At 38.0% G+C, this 26,345-nt stretch overlaps 1 protein-coding gene and 1 pseudogene across 3 annotated transcripts in view; one reads left to right on the plus strand and one right to left on the minus strand.

The window, feature by feature from the left end:
• The window catches only part of NKAIN3 (sodium/potassium transporting ATPase interacting 3), a 619,999-nt gene that overhangs the window by 318,203 nt on the left and 275,451 nt on the right, over nucleotides 1-26,345 (minus strand). The gene's annotated exons all lie outside the window — the stretch shown is intronic.
• LOC140619895 (putative charged multivesicular body protein 4B-like protein CHMP4BP1) overlaps nucleotides 17,479-26,345 on the plus strand; it is an 89,362-nt pseudogene continuing 80,495 nt past the window's right edge.

Genomic DNA, 26,345 nt, shown 5'->3' on the forward strand with positions numbered 1-26,345 from the left:
CCTAATGGGAGTCTTAGGTAGAGTTGGATTTTACAATTAAGTACATAGAGGGAAGCAAGAATGATGTCTAATGATAGTAATATACAACTCATTGTGGTTTCTTATTATATATAATTTACTGAAAACTGTAATATAAAAAAAGAATACTTTTAAGAGGAAATTAACCCATCCATAATTAGCCTATTTTCCACTTTCCCATGTTCCTTTTTGCTATTTATTCATTATTTATATATTAAAAACTGTAAACACACACAAAATGCACTGCTGCATCAAGTTTTTTTTCACTTAACATAATAATATGAAATTTTCATGTTGTTAGAGTTGTTGCAATTTCTACTTCCTGATCTTTATTCCACTGGATTGATATGCCATTCCAGTTGGATTGATACGCCATAATTACCTTTACATATTTATTTCAGAAAGGACTTTTTTTTCACTAGCATTCACTGAGCATTTGCAGGTGCCTGGGCTTGTGTGCGGCAGGTGGACATAGGAATGAATGGATGCATAGCTAGTCCTTGGAGCAATGTGAGAGCCCCATACAGAGGCAAAGCCGAAGTGCTATGAAGGCAGTAATCCCAGGATTTCCTGAGTACTGATAGGCAACTCACAGATTTGCAACTGTTTATCATTACCATTCTTTTTTAAAAAAAATTTATCTATTTGCTTTAGAGAGAGAGAGAGAAAGGGAGACAGAGACAGAGAGATAGAGAGAAAGCACACAGAGGGAGAGGAAGGAGCAGACTCCCCACTGAGCAGGGAGCCCTACTTGGGACTCAATCCCAGGACCCATGAGATCATGACCTGAGCTGAAGGTAGACACTTAACCAACTGAGCCACTCAGGCACCCAACATTACCATTCTTAGCAAACATTCCCAACTACTGTATTTATAGCTCAGCAAATTGTGAAATATGTTTCAAGAACTGAATATATTCAGTTCACTTATTAAAGTTCAATGCTAACTCTGGTTAGTTTACTTTGTGACATCATAAGAAATGAAGGGACGATCAGAAAAAATATGTCCTTCTATCATTGTAAAAATTGAATTTCTGTTCACTTATGTCCAGATTAGGGCATGGAAGTGGAAGTTCCCTCAAGGTGAACAACCCAAAGGATCACAAACCAACAGAGTTTGTGTTTATATCTTCAGCTACAATGAAGAGATTTAGAACATAAGACTTCATATATGCAAATGTGCTGCGGACCAGCAGCACCTGGAAGTCGTGAGTACTGTAGAGTCCTGGGCCATACCAAGCACAGCAGAATATGAACCCAGAATCTGCATTTTCACACGATCCCCAGAGAACTTGTATGCACATTCAAATTTGAGAAGCAGAGCTTTAAAGGACAACCTTATGCCGACTGCGTGCCATAGGGCCTGCCAATCCATGTGACAATGGAAACAATCAATCCAGGATTGCCCTTGAAACCTGAAGCTTGGGTAGCCTGGGTGGCTCAGCGGTTTAGCGCTGCATTTGGCCTGGGTGTGATCCTGGAAACCTGGGATCGAGTCCCACATCGGGCTCCCGGCATGGAGCCTGCTTCTCCCTCCTCCTATGTCTCTGCCTCTCTCTCTCTCTCTCTCTCTCTCTCTGTCTCTCTCATGAATAAATAAATAAAATCTTAAAAAAAGAAAAGAAAAAAGAAACCTGAAGTTCAGTAATAGCTGATCTTTCACACTGTATTTGCTTGCTAGCCTTTGTAGAAGCAATTTCATGACCTGTGGATCATAACTGAACTTGTGGCCAAGAGCCATTTTAAGAGACAGCTCTGAGATTCTACATGCATTTTATTTTATTTTTAATATTTTATTTATTTATTTATTTGAGAGAGAGAGCACAAGTGGGGGCAGGGGTAGGGGGACAGGGAGAAGCAGACTCTCCACTGAGCAGGACCCTGGGATCATGACCTGAGCCAAAGGCAGATGCTTAACCAACTGAGCCACCCAGGCGTCCCTCTACCAGCATTTTAAAGCAGATTCAAACAATGGAAATGAAATCACTAACATCATGGAATATAGATTACTATTTTTTCTCACCATCAGCCTACTGGCCTCTGAGTTTTTCCCTTTGGATCAGAAATGAATAAGCAGGAAAAAGCTGCTGATAGTCAACTCAAGCTGCCAGAAGCCAAGATCTTATTGTTACTAATTATTCATGATATTCCTCCTTACACAATGTTCTTTTAGTTGCCTTCAGTTTTTACAAACTCATAAGAAAATTGGATCTGGAAGGCTGGAGAGAAGGAGACATGGTATGGTGTCAGGAGCTGCAAGAGAGAGGTGTACCAGTGGAGATCTCTCTAAGGACAGGGATGAAATCATCATGTTTCTAATGTAAGAGAATTTAGGCAGCTTGGATCACGCACAGATCACTAGGGACACTATCAAGTCATTCAAAATTTATGTGGTTGTGGCAATTGCTGGTGTCTTTTTTGGGCACAGTTGTAACTCATTAATGGCCTTACCATTGTCTGATTTCTTCAAGTGAGTCTCCATCCATCTTTTCGATCTTAAAAACCAGTCATGAAAAGAGTTGTCTTTGATGTAGGCTCACCAGGTCTTCAAAAACCCACTTCCTCCCTGGCATCACACATCATATAATGGAATATTCATTGTTCACACAAAACCATATGCTACATTGTCACAAATCCTATCATTCAATATTTAAAGCTGCATTGGGTCCCCTGACACCCTTTTTCAGAATCCTGGGGTTGGCATGCTAAATATAATGGCAAGATTTACACATCTACTATTGCATTTTCTTTTACTACTCTTTCCAATATTTTTAAGGCTTATGTTTAAAGAAGTGAAATTATAGAAAATATTTCACACAGAGACAATCCAGAGACTTCTGATTTAAAATACTGTCTGGTTCATCCTTATGATCTTTCCAAATTTACACAATGATAATGATGAAGACACTAAAATAGTGAAAATTCAGAGGTGTGCAACACAAGCAAAGGGCTAATTACAGGGTCTGGAAGAAATAAAAACTGATTTAACAAAAAGTCCAGAAAGCACTCACTTGGGCTTTGCCATTTGGAAACCAAGCAAAGCTGCAATTCTGTGTATAGGTACCTAGATGCCACCTCTCCCCATCATTTTAGTATCTCATTATGTGTTGCTGAGACCAGGAATGCAAGATTCATAGCAACTCTGAAACTAACATCTGCTCTTTTAGGCAGCTAAGGTACCACATCAGTTTTGCTCTGATAAGTAAGTTTTCCATTCCAAATGTGATGCCCAGAAAATGACTTGTAGTATGAATGGTCTGACTGTAGTATGAGTGTTCTGATGAAGGTCTCCTGAATCTTTTGTCTACATTCTGAGATGGATATGGGCACACAAGTAATGCATTAATCTAGTATAGACAGAAGGAGAACACTATAGACAGAAAGACAAGCCCTGGAAGCAGTGCATGCTGTGGAATGAAGCTTTTCTACACAAATTGCCAGACAACCACAGCAACCTGTCTACTTGCAAAAAATTCACTCTGCATGGATGCCTCAACTCCAAGAAACATGTATTCAAATAAAAATTACTATTTTGTACTGTTCAAATTGTCAAAACATTTAAAGATTGACAATATTCAGTGTTGATGGTAGTGTGAATAAGCATATTTATATATTCTTAGAGTTGCTCATACTGCCGTTGTGGAATTGGACCTTACATTATAAGTCCTCTGATAGAATAATTCTACTTTTAGGACTTTATCTGACTAAAAGGTTTATTTTGTACAGGTATGAAAAGTGGTTTGTGTGTAGATACATACAACAGTGTTGTATATAATAGTAAGAAACTATGGGATGCCTGGGTGGCTCAGTCGCTTAAGCATCTGATTCTTGATTTCAGCTCAGGTCATGATTTCAGGGTTGTGAGACTGAGCCCCAAGTCAGGGTCCATATTGGGCATGGGGCCTGCTTAAGATTCTCCTTCTCCCTCTCCTCTGCACCTCCCCCTTCCAAAAGAAAGAAAAAAAGAGAAAGAAAGAAAGAAAGAAAGAAAGAAAGAAAGAAAGAAAGAAAGAAAGAAAGAAAAGGAAACAAACCTAGACAATATTAAGTATTTATCAACTGGGTTTTTTAAAACATAAATCATTGTATATCAAGCCCATGTACTTGTACTTTAAAAAGAACAAGATATATTTATATTCACGGAGACAGAAGATGTGCTTATTGTAAACGACCAAGTTTAAAAAGCAGGTTGTGGAATAGTATGTGTGTTATAATTTTATTTAAGTAAGAAATATTAAAGGTTGGTATAGATACCTATTTATGTTAGCATCTTTGGATCTTAGAAAGTGTGCTTTATATAAATGCTATAAAGAGCTTTTAAGGGGATCCCTGGGTGGCTCAGTGGTTTGGCACCTGCCTTTAGCCCAGGGCACGATCCTGGAGTTCTAGGATGGAGTCCCGTGTCAGGCTCCTGGCATGGAGCCTGTTTCTCCCTCTGCCTGTGTCTCTGCCTCTCTCTCTCTCTATGTCTATCGTGAATAAATAAATAAAATCTTTAAAAAAAACAAAAAGAGCTTTTAATGCATAGAAAGATCAGGGAAAATATATAACAAACTTTAAAGACACTAAACCTAAAGAATTTTAGAGAAAAATAAAGCTAAAAATGGAATTTTAATTATTTGTTCCATAACTCTGTTATCTATATTTTTTTAAAGATTTATTTAGTTATTTGAGAGGGGGCGGGAGAACATCCTGAAGCTCCCCACTGAGTGTGAAGTCCACCTCAGAGCTTGATCACAGGATCCTGAGATCATGACTTGAGCTGAAATCAAGAGGCGGCTGCTTAGCCCATTGAGCCACCCAGAAGCCCCTCTGTTACCTATATTTTTAAATAAATATTTATTACTGTTGTGATTACATTTATTTTTTTTTAATGAGCCCTTGAAGAAATACATAAGTATAAGGTTTTAACATGGTTTTATCTGAATAGTCAGATTCTGGATTTAAATTTCTTATGTGTTTCTGTATTTTCTAAATAATTTTATTTATTATTTTATTTTATTTGTATTTTCTAAATATTTTAAAGTGAATACATAGTATTACTGCAATCACAAAAATGTTTATCTTTTAAATTTAGTATGCCAATGTTGTTTCTATCAACATAGTAAAGAAGAAAAAGTAATTTGAAAAAAGTACAAAAATATTAACAGAAATTTCCTTTCATTAGTGAAATTCCAGATAATTTTTAAAATTTCACTGGACTTTAAAAATTGTCTATCCCTGGGTGGCTCAGCAGTTTGGTACCTTCCTTCGGCCCAGGGTGTGGTCCAGGAGACCTGGGATCGAGTCCTGCATTGGGCTCCCTGCATGGAGCCTGCTTCTCCCTCTGCCTGTGTCTCTGCCTCTGTGTGTGTGTGTGTGTGTGTGTGTGTGTGTCTCATGAATAAATAAATAAAATCTTTTAAAAAATAAAAAATAAAAATTGTCTATATAATACTTTTGCACCAATAAAAAAAGTAAAAATAAATGAGAACCTTCCAAATCCTGGGAGATGCAAGCCAAAACAGTTAAACACTGCCAATCATCTAAAATAGAAGGTACATCAAAATGGGAAAAGAATTAAATTCAGGAAACCAGTTTGAATTTTCCAGTTTCCTATGCACCAAAGATGTTACATATTGGCAAAAATTTAGGTAAAGTACTCAATAAGCTTAAATAAAGCAGATAAGGATTAGCATTCTCTGGGTGCTAAAAGTATGGTGCCCATGAATTATTACATTCTAGACCAATGTGATAGGAAATTCGGGGCATTTCTAAGTATCCATGCTCAAATCCCTTCTGTGATTCCACTAATCCCAGGGGGGTTCTACAATGTGATTGACCGTGTCCCTTATGGAGCCCTCAGAAGGGTTCCATCAAAGCTACTGAGCAACATAGCACCATTATTGAACCACTATTTCTTTAGAAAATGAAGGCATGATCCTATAGAGTGAAATTTTTATAAAATTGTTTACATGTGTCTTCTGGAACAGGCATACAAAGAAAATGAGTCATCTCTAAATTCTCTACAGACACTAAATGGGGCATCTATGAATAGAGTGACTCAAAGGAAGGCTACTTAAAAAATTAAGAAGGCTACTTAAAAATTGGAATGGTGGAAAAAACCACCAGGCAACAAAGTAGTCCAGAAAACCAGGATGAGTGGAACTGAGTGTCGCCAGCAGTCTCAAGCAACAGGGTGGTTTGCTTACAGAAGGAAGTAAGTCAATAGTCACACATAAACAGCTTATCCTTTAATGTGTGTCTTTGCTGAAAAGATCACCCCTTCAGGTATAAGTCAACTTCCAGAGAGACTGTGAATGTTGAGAAAAAAAAAAACTTGCATGTTTAACAACACACAAACAGTACATAATGCTGAGGTGTATACATGTAGTGAAAATAAACAGAAAAGCCAAAGAGAGAGAACATAAGACACATTTAACTGTGCACTAAGGGTTTCTTCTAAAATTTGATAGTGGGTATATGGGTATATACAAGATGACACATAACACACAACATAACACATCTTTAACACAAAAGACATCAAAATATTTTAAAAAGAAACAGAGAAGAGACTATGCAGAAGGAAGAAATTTCCACAACAAAATTTAAAGTAATCCTAAACCTATCATTTATATTCTTAGACAGGTAGAAGATCACATTTATAAAGCAAGAATAGGATGCTATAAGGAAGAAACACTTTTAACACAAGAAAGAACTTTTGGAAATTTAAAAATATAGTAGTAATAGAAAACTTGTTAAGGAAGATAAATTTGAAAAGTAGCTCAGAAAATAGAATTAAATATAGGAAAATAGGAGAAAAAGAATGAGAGATACAATATCTAAATAATAAGAGTTCCCAGAGAAAACAAAGTAATTCAATAAAATTTCTCAGAGCTTAAAAATAAAAATTTCCAGATAAACAATCTTCCTCCTCAACCAAGGGCCCAGCAAAACTACCCTAACAAGCTACATCATCGTGACATTTCAGCACATTGGCTACAAAAATAGTTTTCGTTCTTCATTTTTTTTCTTTTCTTGGGGGTGTGTGTGGATTATAAACCCATACAAAGGATTTAGAATCACAATGGCATTGGCCCTCAGCTTCGTTCATATTGTTGCAGATGGCAAGAATTCCTTTCCAAGAGAGGATAGTACTACATTATAGATATGTCACTTTCTCTTTATCCATTCATCCACTGACAGACATTTAAGTAGTTTCCATTACCTTGGATATTGTGAATAATGCTGTTATATACATGGGAGTGCAGTATTGTTTTGAGATCTCGATTTTCATTTTTGTTGTATATATACACAGAAGTGCAACTGCTGGATCATAAGGTAGTTCTGTCATTTTTTTTTTTTTGAAGAAACTCTATAGTGTTTTTCCATAATGGCTGTACCAATTTCTGTACTGTACACTTGAAATTTGCTAAGAGGGTAGTTCTTAAGTGTTCTCATCACCCTCCCCACCCCACCCCCACACACAAAAGGTAACTATGTGAGGTGATGAATGTGTTAATTAGCTTAATTGTAATTATTTCACAATGTATACAATATATTAAAATGTCAAATTGTATGCCTTACATATATACAATTTTTATGTCAATTATACTTTAGTAAAGATAAGAAAGGAATACACTAGAGTTCTTGATGCAACACAAGAAGGTAGAGAACAATGGACAATGCCTTCAAAATTTGGAGGGAAACAATTTTGAATTCAGAATTCTATGCCTATTGAAACTCTTCCTCAGGCAGAAGGTTTTGGCTTTCTAATTTTTTAAAAAAGATTTTACTTATTTATAAGATTGAGAGAGAGAAAGAGAGAGAGCGAGAGAGAGACCATAAGCAGGGGAGAAAGAAGAAGGAGAAGCAAACTCTCCACTGGGCAGAAAGCCTGATGTGGGGCTTGATCCCAGGACCTTGGGATCATGACCTGATCCAAAAGCAGACACTTAGACTGAGCCAGGCACCCTGGCTTTTTAATTTTTTAAGTAAGCTCCACACCCAATGTGGGGCTTGAAATTGTGACTCGGAGATCAAGAGTTGCATACTCTACTGACTGAGCCAGCCTGGTGCCCCCTATTCAAACTTTTAATTGAATGTTAGCATTGAATAAAATATCTTTATAAAGTCTTTATTCTTTTTAAAAGATTTTTTAAATTTATTCATGAGAGACACATAGAGAAAGGCAGAAACATAGGCAGAAGAAGCAGGCTCCCCTTGGGGAGCCTGATGCAGGACTTGATCCCAGAATTCTGGGATCATGATCAGAGCCAAAGGCAGATACTCAACCACTGAGTCACCCAGGTACCCCTCTTTATAAAGTCTTTAAAAAATTACTTCTTTCACTCTGTTTCCCAGAAATCTATTGGAGAGAGTGCTCTAACATAATAAAGAGTAAACAAAAAAATGTAACACATATTTAGAGAATAGGAGATTCAATGTAGAAGACAAAAAATCCCAAATACCCAAAATTATAGTGGAGGTGGCTCTTCAGATGACAGCTGAAGAGCAGGCCCAGAGAGTACCCATGCTGGAGGGTTATGAGGGAGATATCTTTGAGAAGATAAAACTGATAGGATAACCAACACATTGAACATATTGACAGATTTACACTATGGATGAGAGTTGGGAGTTAATTAGAAGCAAATATGCAGAAAATCAGTAACCAAAAAGGTAAGATTATAAGAATGGAAATCTAATTGTAGTAAACTACATGGCTCAGTTACAAATAGTACTTATACAATCATGTTATTACTGAATATTGATTTATCCCAAAATTATGATTTATTTATACTGGCTAGGTGGTAGGAGAAAATTGCAGGGATGGGAGGGGATTGAGAGTGGTAAGGAATAAAAGAAAAATGATAAAAAGTCAAGGGGCACCTGGGTGGCTCAGTTGGTGTTAAACATCTGCCTTCAGTTCAGGTCATGATTGAGCCCAGTTCAGGTCCTGGAATTGAGCCCCACATTGCACTCCCTGCTCAGAGGAGAAGGGCTTCTTTCTCCCTCTCTCCCCTGCTCATGTTCTCTCTCACTGTCTCTCTTTCTATCTCAAATAAATAAAATACTTTTTTTTTAAAAAAAGCTAAAAAGTCAGGAAGAAGCAGCTTAAACATGGTATTTAGTGATCTGGAGGTAAGTACCAAAGAAATAAGTAGAATCAAGTCTTAAACTGTTTCCTTTTGAGAACAGGAATTAGGAATGGGGGCAGGCAAGAGATGGAATACTTTTCATGATTGTTAAGTAGTTGATTGTTAAATTATATGAATAAAAATAATAAAATACCATAATATTGGGCAAGAATGTTCTTGTTCCTCTTGACTAAAAGCTGATACACTTAATAACACAAAATGAAGCAATGCACAGGCTGTTTGTTGCCTTTTGTTGGGAGTATAATTGACAAAATATACAACATGCATTAGAATGTTCACTTTAGAGAGAAGTGGAAAAAATGCACACAACTTGTTTGATGTCTTCATGTGACTAACCGAAATAAACCATTTGAATCTTTTTAAGATCTGCACACAGTACATCTCTGATTTTGGTGATTTGTAGGAAGAATCTATGGCAATTGGCCAATCGCATACCGCAGTAAAGCGGAAATAAGTTCCTACACCTGTTTTCTGCCAGTGTTACAACTGATTTTTCAAATATTCCAGGCAAAGCCTTTTACTTCCCTTCATTGTTTTGGAACTCTATTACTCTGCTGAGTTATCGTTCCAGGAATTCATTCTTCCAGGGGTCACATTTGTAAAGTGATGTTGCTTGTTCTGTCCTCAAGTTCAAAAGGAATTCATGATTGATTCAGAGAGTTCCAGAGACAAGGTAAGAATGACACACACATTCCCTAGGAATCACAGGTAGAGCATACCAAGCTTGAAACTAGGAGAAGTTGGAGCCCTACTAATATCATTTATTCACGGGCTAAACATCCACTGAATGCCTCTCATGACCCCCTCACTCTTCTACATGCTTAGAGAATAGAACAAAGTGGGAATAGGGAAACAAACATTTAATATGTACAATAGTACAAAGGAAAGTGAAAGAGGGTAAGGGGATAAAGAGCTAAGAGAGATGCGAGTGTTCATTTCATCACCTGCTTAAATGAACTTGCACCCATTTAATTTCTCAAAATTAGTATCCAAAATTAGTATTCCAAAATTAGTGGAGAGATCCACTAGGGTTCAAGGTAATAGGAAAAACAAGAAAAAGTACTATGTGATATAGAGAAACCTATTGATAGCACAGGAATACAGCAATCAGCAGTAAATTCAACTTAGACCACTAAGGCTGAAATCGGACTTAGTGCTATGGGATACTGACATGTGTCACTAGTAGAAAAATCTTTATAATTCCAAAGAGAATTAGTTTGGTGGCTGAGATTAACTACTGTGCATTTTATGGTGGTCAACACTCTGAAACCGTTTTCTTTTGGAACTGTGTCTAAGTTGTATTTTTTGATGGAAAAAAAAAAGAGGACAACTCTAAAGCTACTTCATAATAAGAGCTACCTTTCTGAATGACATGTTCAGAGAATAAGGCAGACCTCACAATTTTCCAGAGTCCCCTGTTTTCTTTCCCTTTCTCCCTCTGCTAGACTGCCTTCTGTCAGGGGAAGCAGCTCCTGGCAGAGACACAGGACTTGGGGAGACTGGGCTCTAACTGCAGTTGCCATCACTACAAGGAACAGGATGAAGATGACACAGCTTTGTCACTGAACTTGGCTTCTCCGAGGTTGTGTCAAAAAGTAAAACTTCAGGAAGCCTGGGTGGCTCAGCAGTTAAGCATCTGCCTTTGGCTAAGGGCATGATCCCGGGATCTGGGATCGAGTCCCGCATCGGGCTCCCTGTGGGGAGCTGGCCTCTCCCTCTGCCTATGTTTCTGTCTCTCTCTCTCTCTGTGTCTGTCATGAATAAATAAATTAAAAAAGTAAAAATTATCCTGCCCAAGTTTCTGCAAATGCAGTGTTGATCAGGGGCATCTTTCAAAATCAACCCAAAGGGGCCCAGAAAGCAGAAATCAACTTTTCAAGTCACCAGCTCTATTTTGTACATAATGAGGTTCTTGTACGTTCTCAAATAATCCCAAGAACTTCGACTGGCTTCTTCTCCAGCCACCATAAACAGACAACTTCAAAAGTAGAAGAATATATATAAAAGACAAACAAAGGCATCTTCTTAAAAACTTCGCCAGCACACCTGGGGTAAAATTGTCCTATTTGCTTGACAAACATGGCTTCCGAACAAATTCTTCCAACTAGCTTGTTGTCCCAGAGCTCTACCTATAACGAGATTCTGGAGTAGACTCTGTTTGGTTAAACAGTGAATTCCATAATGAGTTCTTTCTAAGTCAGCTTGCCAGGACATGTTAGCATTTTGTCCTCATTCGAAATGGGCCCTACCCAGAATTTATTCAAAGTAAAGGCACAAGGTAATTCTTCATCTTTTCTTTCTCTTTCCTGCAATGCTACAGTGCTTATCACAGAAACACTATTTATGTGTTGTCATGTATGCATGTCCTTGCTCCCTAATGAGACCGGCCTCAGTTCTGATGATTACTGCTGTCTTTAGAATCTTCTCTCTCCTGACAGTGAGGAAGAGCTCAGCAATAGTGAGCTAACAAATCACAATTCCCCCTCCAGGAGTGTTGAGAATATTGTTGGAACGTAGGCTGAGGATGGTTTGTACTGTTATAAAATGCATTTAAGTTTGGGTAAAATGAATGGAAGTTTATTGCCAGTGTTCCAAATACAATTTAAGAGAATCTAAGCAAGCAACCTCTCCAAACCCTTTCATTTGTTGAAAGAATTTAATTCAGGAGGCAAGAAAGAAATAGCAACTGTTTCAAGAGGGTTTTACAGGTTCTTCCAGAGACAGATTCATGGCCACAAAATCTGTATTTCCAGGCCTTCTTACCTGTGTTCACAGATCTACCACTTGGAACATCTGGGAAACATTCACTGCTGTTTTACTGGTTCCCTTATCCAATTTCTACAGAGAATATACTAAAAACAAATGCAATTCAGCAAGTCCAATCGATTAAGTCCTATCTCCCATGGAGAGAAAGGACATATATAAATATCATTGTTAAATTAATGCCTGACATGCACATAATAGGTGTTTAAAAACTGTTCTACATGCTTATGCCTTAAATATATATTTTTTCCAGATCTAATGAGAAAGCAGGTGAGTCAAGTCACCCTTTTCTTCTTCAGCTAGGGGCTTGGCATCATAGGAGTCTGTAGCCTTGCTTTCTGATGGCATTAGAAGGATAAATTTATTTTTTACTGAATTTTACTCTTAAAAATGTTATAAACATTCTTTATCCATGTCCCAAAGAGCTCCGCTTACTATGTTTCTATATTCAAAAAAATACTTAGGGTCACTTCTTTTAAATTAAAAAAATTTTAATGCAAGTACAAGGGAAATTAAAGATTATACATATATATGATTCATATATGTGTGTATGTCTATATATGTATGCATGTATTATATGACAGAGATCATATGACATGTATTTGTATATGATTGAGACAGGGCATGTACTATGGCATATGCTGCTAGTAAGATGAACAGTATAAGATGAACAATATATGGATTCAACTCGGTGCTCATCTGTTAGCTCTATCAATTTTGAATGCAAAAAGGAATCACTTAGTGTTGAACCAAATGGTGGTAATGACTCCATAAAGACAGTCCAATTCCAAGTTTTATAAATAATGCTACTCATAAACAAAGCATGCACACAAATCAGTTTGAATTCCAATATCCATCTGCAGTGGGTAGAGTGTTATTTGTTTAGCTCGGTTTCACAAGAAGCTGCTTAGGAACACTTCCTTTGGGACCATTCTGTGGTACTTTCAGAAAATCAGAAAATCCACAAAGGAAAAAAAAAAAAAACAATAAATGGAACGTCATCCCATTTTTGCCATGAAGAAAGAAGTTTTTTTCTGACAGGAAGTGGCAGCTGTGTGCAAAGGCAAGGGTATCTGTTAGAACGGTGGTTCTCAAAGTGTAGTCCAGAAGCGGCAGCATCAACAAATATAAATTCTTCTACATTGTCAGAAATATCTGGGCCCAAACCCAGATCTACAGGAGAGAATCTTGGGGTGGGGCCCAGTATTCTTTGCAAATTGGCCAGGTAATTCTGACACATGCTACAGTATGAAAACCATTGTTAGGTTATCAATGATGAGAAACAGCCAATGACTTTTAAAGTTCAAATATGAGACTTATCCCCTGTTGTATTTTGGCGGGGAGAGGAAGATAGATATAATTAAGATCAAAATTACATAATTTCCAACTACAATGAAGTGTGGATGGGTGAGATTTCATAACTCAGCAATATCCTCCCTGCAAAAGAGAAATTACACTACAGAGTTAGCCTAGAGGGGGAGCTGTTTTATTTATTAGCATCCCTTTTGGCTGGTATGTATTTCCTTCAGACAGGTCTAGATGTTCTATGTCACTCACCTGGTTCTCACAAACCTTCAAAGGAAGCAACTCAATTCTTCCCACACATGGCTGCTGTCTAGTTCACAGCCAGCCTTTCTGTGCACACCGATTGGGACACACACATCGGAGCCAGCCTACTGAGGCAAAGATCTTTAATTTCATGATCATAGTGCTTAATAAAGAATGACAGATCTAAGCAAGAAAATCATCAGAGAGTACAGACAGCCTCAGAAAACTCAGTAGCTGGGCAAAGCTCAGCTCATTCTTCCCATTTTTTCATGGAGTTGCCATGGTGATGATGATGCACCCGAAGGCTGGGGCAATCACTACCTCTCAAGGCCCTCTGTGGACTCCACCTTCTCCAGTGGGCTCCAGTTCTCAATTTCAGTCTGCTGCCTTTCTTTCATGTCTGACAGTTTGCAAAATTGGATGATACTACAGAAAAACTATTATCACAACTTTGTTTTCCATAAATCCATGGTGGAGGACTTCTATTTACTCAGAGTCTAGAGAGAAGACTTTAAAAATCCAGGAATAATTGCCATTCCTGTGAATGTAATCTGAACTACCAATTTATACATACTGACTTTTCCTCTCTATCTAACTAATGATCACACTCTCTAGGAAAAGGGAGAAAAGTTTCAAAAGTTTAAGAAGCTTCTAAAAACCATCTACAAAGGAAAGAAGCAGCAGAGATCAGGGCAGAGACCTCTCCTGGGGTTTCAAAGTGAAGAGAACTGTCTTCCAAATCTAATTCATATTCCTTGAAGATGTTTCTGCCAGTCCAAGCATCTTCAAATGCTTGGTGTTGCAGCCGTGGAAGACTAAGTGATTCCAAACTACGTTTAAAATAGAATTTTTTTTTTTTTGGTGTCGCCATATAGACTCCCAATCTAATTTCTCCACATTTTTCCATTCAGTTGGGTTCTACTGTAAGATAATCTCCTGGGAGGGTTCAACTGTTAATGGCGTTAGTCACTACTAGTTAAAACTCCATCCTTTAACAATTTTTCCCGTGAGAATCACACTTTAACACAGTACTTCCTTTTTTTTTTTTTTTAACACAGTACTTCCTTAAGTCATAGTTTCAGTGAAGCCTTTCCTAATCAAATGATAAATTACAACTCCCTTCCTCGAGTTCTTCATTTTTCTGTTTTCCTGTTTTCTTTTCCTCTGTGGCACATAGAATCATTCCAAAATTACATATTTTTTGTGTTTGACTTATTTTCTATTTTTTTCTCACTAGAATGTCTGAGATTTTTACTTGGCCATCTATGTATCCACAGTATCTAGAGAAGTGAGTAACACAAGGAAGACAGTGAAAGATCTGTTGAATGAATGAATACATGAATATTCTAGGAGATACTATCTTCCAAATCTAAAATGTTGACTCACCAGTGCTGGAATGTAAAGCATCAAACCCAACACTGATACGGGATGGGGAGTAGAATTTTCCACACATACCCTCAAATATCACTAATCTCAATCAATTTGTAAACTCTGTGTCGAGTGATGAGGAACCTCCAGAAGGTTCTGGGGAGAGCGAACCCTAATTAAGTCTTAGGCTACATTAATAAACTTTCTCATGGAGTGGAATTGAAAGGCAGAGCCAAATGATAAAATGATAAAATGATAAATCATACTGACTTCTAATGAGACTTACCTACAAAAATATTTCCAATATGATACGGACAAAATGCTGACACAAGTAAACATAGGACAAAGCCATGTATCATCGCAAAACAAATGCAAAATGCTGAACTTGTCTTCCAGGGACACTAATTCTTAAAGAGATTAGCTTCCCAGCTCTATGAATACATGGATAATTATAGCATCATGTTTATTATGCTGTAGCTAGCAATGCACACATTCATTATAATGCAGTTTTCCTCTCCCTGTTGGGGCTGCAGCACAAATATAGATGTTATATTTTGGACTGGCTCATGCAGGCACGAAGCCTCAGTACGGGGGACTGTGTAGGGTATGCTTGGTGAAACCGGATCACAGCCTTGGCATGGCTAAGTCTGTCTCTCTGCCAGGCACCATGAGGGTCCTTTAACCTTCACTTAGCAGTCACGGTCAATGTGATGACATGGTACATGTTAGATGATCATCTCATTTCTCACGGATGTCCCTGACAAACAATAGTTCAATAGAGCCCCTTGCCAAACTGAGCTCTGTTCAAGGAAGAAAGCACCAGATTGGGAGCTTTAAGCCAAGGACAGATGCCAAAGTTGGTTAAAAGAATGTGTCCATTGGGGCTCACAAGAAGATTCCAAATAACAACCTGTTTTCCCAGGCACAGAGGTGAGGTGTATTGAGCCCCTACTTTATGACTGTTATCTGAGGGAACTGGGCAGTCATGATAACACTTGGCAGGCAGTTGGGCACATGGGGATCATCCAGACTTCCTCTTCCCCAGGAGGGAGCACACTTTTGTAGAGCTGAAAGTTACATTCACAGAGGAAAGTAGGCAGTTGTGCTGCTGCTCTTCAGGGTGGGGTTGGTCATTTCCCTCCAGTCTGTCTGCTCATCTCCAATCAAACCAGACACCATTTTGAATGGAGTTGGTAGAAAAATCCCACCAGCTGTTTTTTTTTTTTTTTTCTTCAAATCATTCTATGTCATTGCATCTTAAACTATTTTGGGGGTTGATTTCGTCCTTCTTTCCTTTACCCAGAAAAAAATACATAAGCCACCTACTCTGCACCAGATAGTGGGCTGGGGATACAACAGAAAAGAGATCATGATCCCTGTTCTTCAAGTACCTAGTGTTGGGAAAACCCCACAATGAACATGGCGGCACTGTGATTAAAAAACAGAAAGTCCTGATGGGCTGGGAGTACACAGAAGGAGCAATTAATCCTATCTAAGCGTTGAAGGAAATAACTTAGGCAGAATTCCTATGTTGTTTTAAAGATATGTTAGTATCAACCTATGAGACACGTTAGGTGTATGTAGCAGAGTGTAGTGTGCCGAACACAGGTAGAAAGGGACAGAGAGAGCCAGAGGTTACCTATTGTTCATGATCTCTAACCTTTATGACTTATTAAAAGGATGTAAGGTAACCTCAGGACCCTAGCCAGCTGCGGATGTGGCCAGGGGATTTTGCTACTGTGTCCCAGAGAGAGACACACGTGTATAGGCTCCAGAACTTTTGGTCTTTGGCTCCCTAACTCTGATCCTCACAACTTCCTCGTCAGTGAGGAAGGCTGATGTAGCAGAGAGACAGAACTTAGGAAAAGGATGTTGACCGGGATGCCCAAAGTACAGCATCTAATTTAACACAGATTTAAGAGCCTGCTGGAACATTCTCTGGGGACAGAGAATGGTGGATGCCATTTTTATGCTCTCCCTTTGTTGTGATCCAGAGCACCGGTATCTCCCAGAAGGAAGCTTTTACACATCTGGTGCTCTGATCTGGGGGGCTGCCACCCAGGGGATTTCTCTTGTCTGTCTGACTCTGGAGACCAAGAAGGCTTATGTACACCAGATGTGTGCCCATGGGGTTGTAATAATTGATGTCACCTAGAAAGGAAATCAGACCCCTGTATGGTTCCTTGATATTTGCAGCTGTAGCTAGAGGATGCCTTTACATTGTCTGGCTCTGGCGGCCAGTGCTGCTCATGCCTGTGGGTCCCACAGGATCGTAACCAACAAAGAGTTTTCACAATAGCTACCATACCCAGGGCACGGTAAGAAGTAGAGACCCAGGAGCTCAGTCTTTCTATGAAGGAGGACTTTTAGTTAAGTATCATGGCTGCAGGCCTCTAATTAAATGCCTATCTAGGAACTGAGTGTAATCCTTTCCAGAGAGCGTGGAGGGTGGGCACTGCCTTCATCTTCTCCCTCTGCACACTCCAGAACACCAGTGTCTCCTGGAGGAAGTCTTACATGGCTAGTCTTTACATCTGTCACCTCAGTTTTTACAACTATACCCAGGGGACACCACTTGACCACATAGCTCTAGTGGCAGGGAGGCTTGCATTTCTGAGTCCCACAGGACTGTAGCAACTGAAGAGATGATTCTTGGCAGGTTACCACCAGTAGGGCACTGTGTAGACAGTAGACTGAGGCACACCCTTCAGATTCTCTGTGAAGAGGCCTCATTGCCTGGCCTGAAGCTTCAGGTTTGGTACACATCTAGTAAACTATGGAAGTGCTCTCAAGGAATGTAGACTATGAATACCATCTTGGTGCTCTTCTACCTGCCAGCTTACCAGTACCTCCCAGGAAGGGGCTTATACACTATCTAGAGCCCTAAGTGTTATGACTGCCACCCAGGAAACACCATCAGATGACCTGGCCAGCAGGGCTTACACTTGTGATCCCACAGAACAGATATATTTGTACTTTTAAAAGCTGCTGCCTGAGAGTCTGGCTTCCAAACAGTCTGAATCTAGGTGCTGACTGTGATCCTTTAGGGACAAGTCTTGGCACACCCTCAACTACTGGGAGCTATTAAAATACAATAGGCTGCTTGGGTAAGCACAAAAGTTTGAAAGACCAGAGCAGGGCCAGGGTTGAATGACAAGGTTATCTCCTACACAGGACCACTCCTACAAGCTGGGAGAGATAGCTGTTTCATCTACTATATAGAACCAACGCAGAGGAAACAAGAGTATGAGCAAAATGAGGAAACAGATGAATATGTTCAAATGAAAGAACAAGATGAAATCTCAGGGAAAACCTCAATGTAATGGACGTAAGTCATTTACCTGATGAAGAGTTCAGAGTAATGGTGATAAAGATGCTTACCAAACTGGAGTGAAGAACGGATGCACACAGTGAGAACCTCAATAAAGAGATGGAAAGTACCAAAGAGAAATCACAGAGCTGAAGAATACCATAACTAAACTGAAAAATACACTAGCAAGGTTCAACAGCATACTGGATGAAGCAGAAGAAAATATTGAAGACAAAGCAGTGGAACTCATGCAATCAGAGCAGAAAATAGGAAAAAAAAAGTGAAAATGACTCAAGGGACTTTTTGGACAACATCAAGCAGACTAACATTCACATTGTAGGAGTCCCAGAAGGAGAAGAGAGAAAGGGGCAAAAATCTTGTTTGAGAAATAGTAGATGAAAACTTTCCCAACCTGGGGAAAGAAATAAGACATATAAGGTCCAGGAAGCCCTCAGAGTTCCAAAGAAGATGAGCCCAAAGAGACTCACAGTAAGACTTACTGTAATTAAAATGTTAAAAGTTAAAGACAGGAGAGAATATTGAAAGAAGCAATTGTTACATACAAGGGAACTCTGAAGGATGATCGACAGAGCCAGTCCCTGTCCGCATGGCTACTAGCTTTTATGAGGCCTTCACTGTGATAGAAAAATAAATGTTCAAAATGCTTTAAGAATAAAATAGAGTGGATGGTTTCCTGATAAATAACAAAATTTTAAAAAGGAAATATAATAATGTGTAAAAATTACAAAGTTGTCTACATACTATTTAAAGGTAATGCCTTAAAACTAAGTTCATCTAGAACGGTCAACTGGGGTAAAGATATATTAAACAAAATAAAATAATTTTGCTTTTCCCTTTGTTTTCATTCATCTTTTGACTATCTTGTATTTGATTTTTCAGGGCATTTGGAATCCTAACAACACACTCAAAAAAAAGCAGCAGCATCTCTGGGATCTAGCATTCTGAGGAATGCGTTTATCAAGATGTGGCAGATACATTTCCCAAATTGAGAAAAAAAAATCCAAATATAAAGTGATTTAAATTTAATAAAAAATCCTCTATATTTAAGGAATGTGAATATAAGGGTCTAAGCTCTTAATACATATTTTCTGTTTATATGACATGACTCATTTTTATTTCTGCACATCGTGACTTCTTTCAATTTTATTTTTAAATGTTTTAAGTTCTAATCTTTAAGAATGGAAGATAGACTTGAAATATGAGTATAACCTACCTGAAGAAACAGAAAGTGTGATATGGAGATTTTTCTCCTTTTATATCATTCTCAATAGCAGTTACCTCCCTAACAAAATGTGACAACTGAAGTTTTAAGAGTTACAATTGCTATGTAATATGTTCAAGTTTCAGGTTAATCAGGAGTGTCTACCATTGTCCCTTACTTTTGAAAATATATATATATATTTTTTTACTTTTGAAAATATTAAAGCCCACTGTGTGTTGATCTCGGCTCCAACATCCTATAAAACAGTCCAAGGATTTGAATGCAAGAAGTACCACTGTCCCTTACTTTTGAAAATATTAAAGTCCACTGTGTGTTGATCTCAACTCCAACATCCTATAAAAAAGTCCAAGGATTTGAATGCAAGAGCAGAAGTATCAACTTTAGAAAATCAAGATTACTTGTTACATTTGATAGACTTTCAAAATATGTCCTACCTATTTGTACTGTGTAGATTCTATTTCTTTAAATACTTGATGCATTTTTTATTTGATATACAAAGCTTTTTCCTGCCTCCAGTTTTGCTACTATTGGGGAGTGGCAAAGGAGTTAAAAGATGGATGTATTTCTTTCAGTGATTCATCACATCCTGTCTGATGCACCAAGATGTACTAAATTTATCATGAAATTTTGTGTTTGCCCTCCCAATAATTGAAATGAAAGTGTTATGGATTTATGCAAATAGACAAACTTCCTATGCTGAAATAATGAGAGAGAGAGAAAGATGCAGTCACATATATTACCATACTAAATTGCATTTTGCTCTTTAAAGTAAAGCCATAAGACAAGAATGCAAAGAAAAAAAATCTCAAAAAACAAAAAACAAAAAAAGAAAAAAAGAAAAATGAGGAAGCAGTAAACCTCAAGGTGATGCTCAAAAGAGTAGGTCTGGCTGCTTCATTTACTTAGCTTTCACCAAAGGTCCAGTCCTTTGATTGTGGAGTCATTTGGCTGAAACTGAGATGGGAGATTCTGGGCTTCACCACAGCCCAGGTGGGGAGGTTGATTGGATGGGATTGTCACATATGCAGTCATGAGCTCCTCTACATCTGGTTTGGCGATTCCATAAAGGGATTCCAGTCTAAGGATCAGAAAGACCGAGGTTTACCTCTTAGAGACACTGGTGTGATCATACATGGAAATGCCAGATGCTGCAATATGAGTGGAGGGCAATGAAATTAATGCTTGCCACAGAGGCAAGATCCCCAATATTGGTTCATCTGGGGGAGTACATGTCAAGAAGTGTGTGGCTGGGGGATGCAGGAGGGTGGCTTCAGAGACTTTCATTGCTGTCATTGTTGAAATACAGATTACTATGGGCCTAGCTTTAACCAAGATAGAAAGAACTGAGGAGCTTTTATCAAGGAATAGTGCTCTGCCCATTACTAACTAAAAAGCCCTGGGAAGGGCTGAAGACTCTGGGCTTCTCACTTTTCACATGAAGTCCATTTTAGACCTAATGTTCTATGGTTCTATATTTACACAAGATCATGGCATTTTTGTTTTCCTCATAAAGTAAAGTTTGGAGATCAATAATGCTAAATAACACTAAATACTCCTTTGTGAATATCTTAGAAGCTGATCTGGTTTCTGGGAAGCTAGTGTCAAGTACTACAAAGAAATCAAACAATCCATTACTTAAAATGTTGCTCTGTACGTGAACAGATATATAATAATCAGAGGGAATCCAGTTCAACCTCTCTTCCAATGCAGAATTCTACTTTAAAATGCTCCTAATTAATTAATAGTCAGCTTCTTGCTATGATGGGAAATTTGGTGTAGGGGCTCATTCCACTTCTGGAATGCTCTAAGTTAGAAAGTACTTATGTATTTGAGCTCAACTCTGGTTCTCTGTAGAATCCAAAATTTTTTCCCCCTCATTCTGTTCTCTGTAGTCATCCTTCTATATTTGTACTAGTCTTGCACACTGAATATTGTTATTATATATGCCCCTCCTTTCCCATCTTGTGCTCATTCACTCAAATTCTCATTCTTTCAATCTTTCTCTCATTCCATAGGTTCCAGGGCTTTCTTCCTGCAGGTTGCCCTCTCTGATCCACTCTTAGGATCAATCCCTCTCATACAATGTACCAGACACAATCTTCAGATGGGGTACGGCCCCATAAACCTGGGTATGATGTACATATTGGGCACAAAAGGAAGGTGTTTTATTTGTTTTTGTTTTTGTTTTTTTTTTAAGGAAGGTGTTTTAAAAGTCACAGTGTAACTTGTGCCCTATTAAAACTGCCAGTTATTTAATGTGAATTGTTGTTTGATTCCCACTCAAAAGTTCAATATGAGACATATTCATTTCACTAACTATACACAACTGTCATGCTTTCACCCTGTGTCAGAACAGAGTTACATTCCCTGCAAATCTTTGAATTCATAGATAGGAAAATATAATTGTGGTTCTATCGATAATTAACTCAGATTTTTGAAATTTAGATAAGAAGACCACTAGCAACAATCTTGTAAATATCTAAGAAAGTTTTAACATAGATCTTAATTGCTTTATAAGCTTTATATAGTTGATTTAACCTTCATGACATCATCTGATAAAATCTTAATATGAATATTTGGAGAAAATTATTAATGTCTAAATCATCTCATCTTATTTTCTCTATTTTTATTTTAACTATGAATTATTTCAAATACATATAATGTACTTATCACTATATTCATACCAGGATTCCTTTTCTTTTCCTGAGGCATAAATAAAGCATTGCAGCTAATGTCCTGTTCACAACCACTTCCTTGTTTGTCCTTTCTAGGGGTAAACACTGTTTGAAGTTGGAGTCCATCATCTCTATGTATATTTTTATATTTTTACTATATATTCAAGTATATATGTAAGCCATATATAATATATTTTGTTTCAAACACTTATATGAGTGGTATCATGCTGTATGTATCTTTTTTGCAACTTTCCTTCTTTTTCCAGTATTATGTTTCCAGTTTTATTCATGTTGATATATGTATATCTAGCTCATTCATTTTGACAAATATATGATAAGTTTCTAAATAATTAGCTAATTTAGTTAGCAAACCTTTTATGGAAAGGTCAACTGATTGCATTCGATTTCTCCCCATTACAGCCAGTATGCTTTTTAGTGTATGTGTGAGAGTTTTCATAGGGTCTATCCGTCAAAGTTGGAATTGTGAAGTCAGACCATGTATATGTATTCAGCTCTCCAGGTTATTTACAAATTGCTCTTTAAATGGTTATATTCATGTTCAGAAGAAAAGCTGTTGTTCTATATAAAGATAAGACAAAATTTCTTTTGAACAAAAAGTAAAATGTGAAGGGGTTTAGGACAAATATCCTGGAAATGTACCATTTTGGCATGATTATTCTGATTTAAAAGCAATCAAAACCCAGCAGGTTCAGGGCATACTTCCCCCTCATTTGCCTAAATTTACATTGGAAAGAGGGGCCTGTACCAGAAGGGAAGGGAACTATTTACAGACTCCTTTTTATCTAAGAAACTTATCTATATATGGGGCAGCCTTTGTCTTCTAACCATTTTCTCTCACCTTCCTGTTAAAAGCCTTCCTCTCATTTGTGCCCCCAGACTCCCATCCCTCTCCTTAGCACAGGACATCATTAAACCTCATTTTGCCTGACCTTATTTGGAATCTCTTATGTTTATACGGATTCCTCTTATGTAAGTAATTAACCTTTGACTTTCTTCTGTTAATTTGTCTCCTGTCAACTTAATTCTTGAACCAGCCAGAAGAATTCTGAGGGGTAAGGGGAAATTTTCCTCCTCAACCCCTACAATGTTCAATAAACTTATGAGCTAGTGTAAGGAGACAACAATAAAAAAAATAATTTTAAAAGATAAATTCAAACCCAATGGCACTATTTGGTAAAATGGATGCACTGAGGAACATTTTAAGAAAAGGTTTTGTGAAATTCTCCACTATAGTTAGTACAGGGAGAAATGCTCTTCTCATTGTTCTCCATTGTATTATATAATGGCTCCTTTGTAGCTGCAATGGGAAAGATGTCCTTGTGGGGACTGTAAGAAAACTGTACTTCTTGACATCTGTTTTAATTTTATTTTCTCTACTCTATAACTTTTATAAATGTTGATATTTTCCTCTTTATTTTGACCAAAGCTTCCAGTGGGAAGCTTTGACCACACAAGCAAATGTGTGACCACCACTGACAACAATGCAAAACAGAGTGATAGAATAAACTTGTGCTTGGCACAGTTGTTGTTTTTTTTCCTACTCATACCCTCTCCCCTCTCTCCAACAAAATTTTCCATGAATTTATTTCATTTGGTGATAATATTAGTGTTTTTTTTTTAATTTTTATTTATTTATGATAGTTACAGAGAGAAAGAGAGGCAGAGACACAGGCAGAGGGAGAAGCAGGCTCCATGCACCGGGAGCCCGATGTGGGATTCGATCCTGGGTCTCCAGGATCGCGCCCTGGGCCAAAGGCAGGCGCCAAACCGCTGCGCCACTCAGGGATCCCTATTAGTGTTTTTTATAAGCTTCCTCAAATCCCTTTTGGAGTGAGATGGGTTATATAAGAATAAATCAGTAAAAAAGAAAGAAAGAAAGAAAGAAAGAAAAAGTGAGAAAAATAAATCTCTATAGTGAAGTTTTAGAATATAAGTGAGGTCCCCAGACGATGACCGAGAAAGAATTCTTGAGATGTCTTTCATGCAAAATGGTGGTTTTACTAAAGCATAGGGACAGGATCCCTGGCATGGGCAGGAAGTGCTGCTGCCCTGGGCTTGTGAGGGTGGCTGATTGTATACCTGGGAGTGGGGGGAGGTATGGAAAAGGGAGATTTCAAAAAAACTTTCATATGCTAAGGAAGACCTACAGGATACTGGAGGCCTTGCCATTGTCAAGTTAAAGATTGTTTTTCCCTTGTGCAAGGCATTAAGACAATTGGAAACTTCCTGAGGAAGGTCACACATATCCCACGCTGGGCAGGGGGCAGGGTTGTTTGTGGGATATCAGCTGTGTTTTGTCCTCCACTAGCCCTGTTCCCCATCAACTACAATCAAAATCTAAAGCTCTGATCTTGCTTTCTAAACTACCTTCTGGACATTTCCAGTTAAATGACCTACAATTGACTCAAACTCTAAAATAAAACTCATCATCTTCCTCACAAAATAGGCTCCTCTTTCTGATATCCCATCAAAAATGTGTTATTGATTATTTTACATAATAAAAGTAATTATGCATATTATTAATAGTGGTAAGATAGTGGAGAAGGGGGATTCCACTCACATAATTTGTTAGTTCCCTCCACAACCTCGCCTATATATAAAGTATTATTATGTAATAGAGAAATTTGGAGTTCTCTTTATCTCATTTCAAGCATGAATATGGATTGTTTAGCATGTGTTCTAAGTGTTAGGGTGATGTGTATCCTATGTTCAGCATCAGGAATACAAAGTGAGATGGACACAATCCCTGCCCTCTAAGAAGGCAACCTCAGCATCATCTCTGACTCTATTACACCTTCACCAGATATATTTAGTCACCCTGTAACTAATTCTTTTGTATTATTTTATGGTATCCTTCTAATATTCTTGTACAACCCCTACTGCTTGCAGTTCTTTTATCTCATTCTTAGACCACTGTGTTTTCTTCCTCATTAATTTCTCCAATCCTAGGCCCTCAATCCTGCCATCTTTCTTGCTGAACACTGCTGTCAGATTAATATTCTCTAAATCTTGGCCATCTCTTTCCTGCTTCAGATAGCTCTACTTCCACATCTTATCCCTCGGCCTGTCTGGCAACTTTCCATAAGCACCAGTTCAACTTCTAACTCTTCTGTTCCCACAGTAGCTCTCCCATGCCCCATTGCTCCCATTCTAGGGCAGGACCACCTCTACTGCTTCCGAGACAATGGAGAAGTTTCAGGTTCCTGTTATTCTTAATTCCTGATTCTTAAGTCAGTATAGATATTATGAGTTTGACAACTCTATGTTTGCAGTCCTGACAAATAGAAGAAACAACAGTGCTATATTCCTATTTGAGAAAGAAATGGAGAAGATTGGTAATTACGGTGTGGTTATACCCATGGCAGGAGTATGCTTACCATGGAAAGCTGTCTTCCATGTGTAATATATGGAGAAAATACTAAGAAAGGACCTAACTTAAACTTAGGCACTGAGGAGGGCACTTGACAGGATGAGCACTGGGTGTTACGCTATATGTTGACAAATCGAACTCCAATAAAAAAATATACAAAAAAAAAACTATAGGCATTTACTTTTTTTTTTTTTAAGATTTTATTTATTTATTCATGAAAGACACAGAAAGAGAGAGGCAGAGACACAGGAAGAGGGAGAAGCAGGCTCCATGCAGGGAGCCTGATGTGGGACTCTTTCCCAGTACTCCAGGATCATGCATTGAGCCGAAGGTAGGTGCTCAACCACTGGGCCACCCAGGAGTCCAATATAGGAATTTACTTAACAAGTCCTGAAACCATTTACTTGGGTCGTGTCTGATAGTAAAATAATGTTATTAAATTTTTAATGGATAAAATATGGGTGAGAAAAATAAATTAAATATAATTTTCAATTATTTATATAGTGAAAGACGCCAGGAACTCTTCCAATTAAAGTTTTGATATAAACACCTCTAATCAGCACCAAATGCTATTCTGTTCCAAAGAAGAGCAAGATACTGGTATGGAAAAAAAGAAGAGAGAGCAAAAAAGGTGATTTCACTCAATGGAATGCTTGTTAGGAACAAGGGGTCCTTCTGATGTGATCCTTTCCTCTATGTATGCAATTGCCTCCTCCTCCTCCTCCTCCACCTGTTACTCAGTATTTGTTTTTTCTTTTGAAATGTCAATTTTGAAAAGGTTACAATTCACTCCTAAGTATGCATCCCTTAGTAAGCATTTGAAAAAAAATATATAATCAGCTCTCCTTAGGGGGTTCTGCGGCAGAACTCTCGGTACCGAGCTCCCCATTAAA

This window comes from Canis lupus, chromosome 28 (assembly GCF_048164855.1).
Source record: "Canis lupus baileyi chromosome 28, mCanLup2.hap1, whole genome shotgun sequence".
Lineage (NCBI taxonomy): Eukaryota > Metazoa > Chordata > Mammalia > Carnivora > Canidae > Canis > Canis lupus.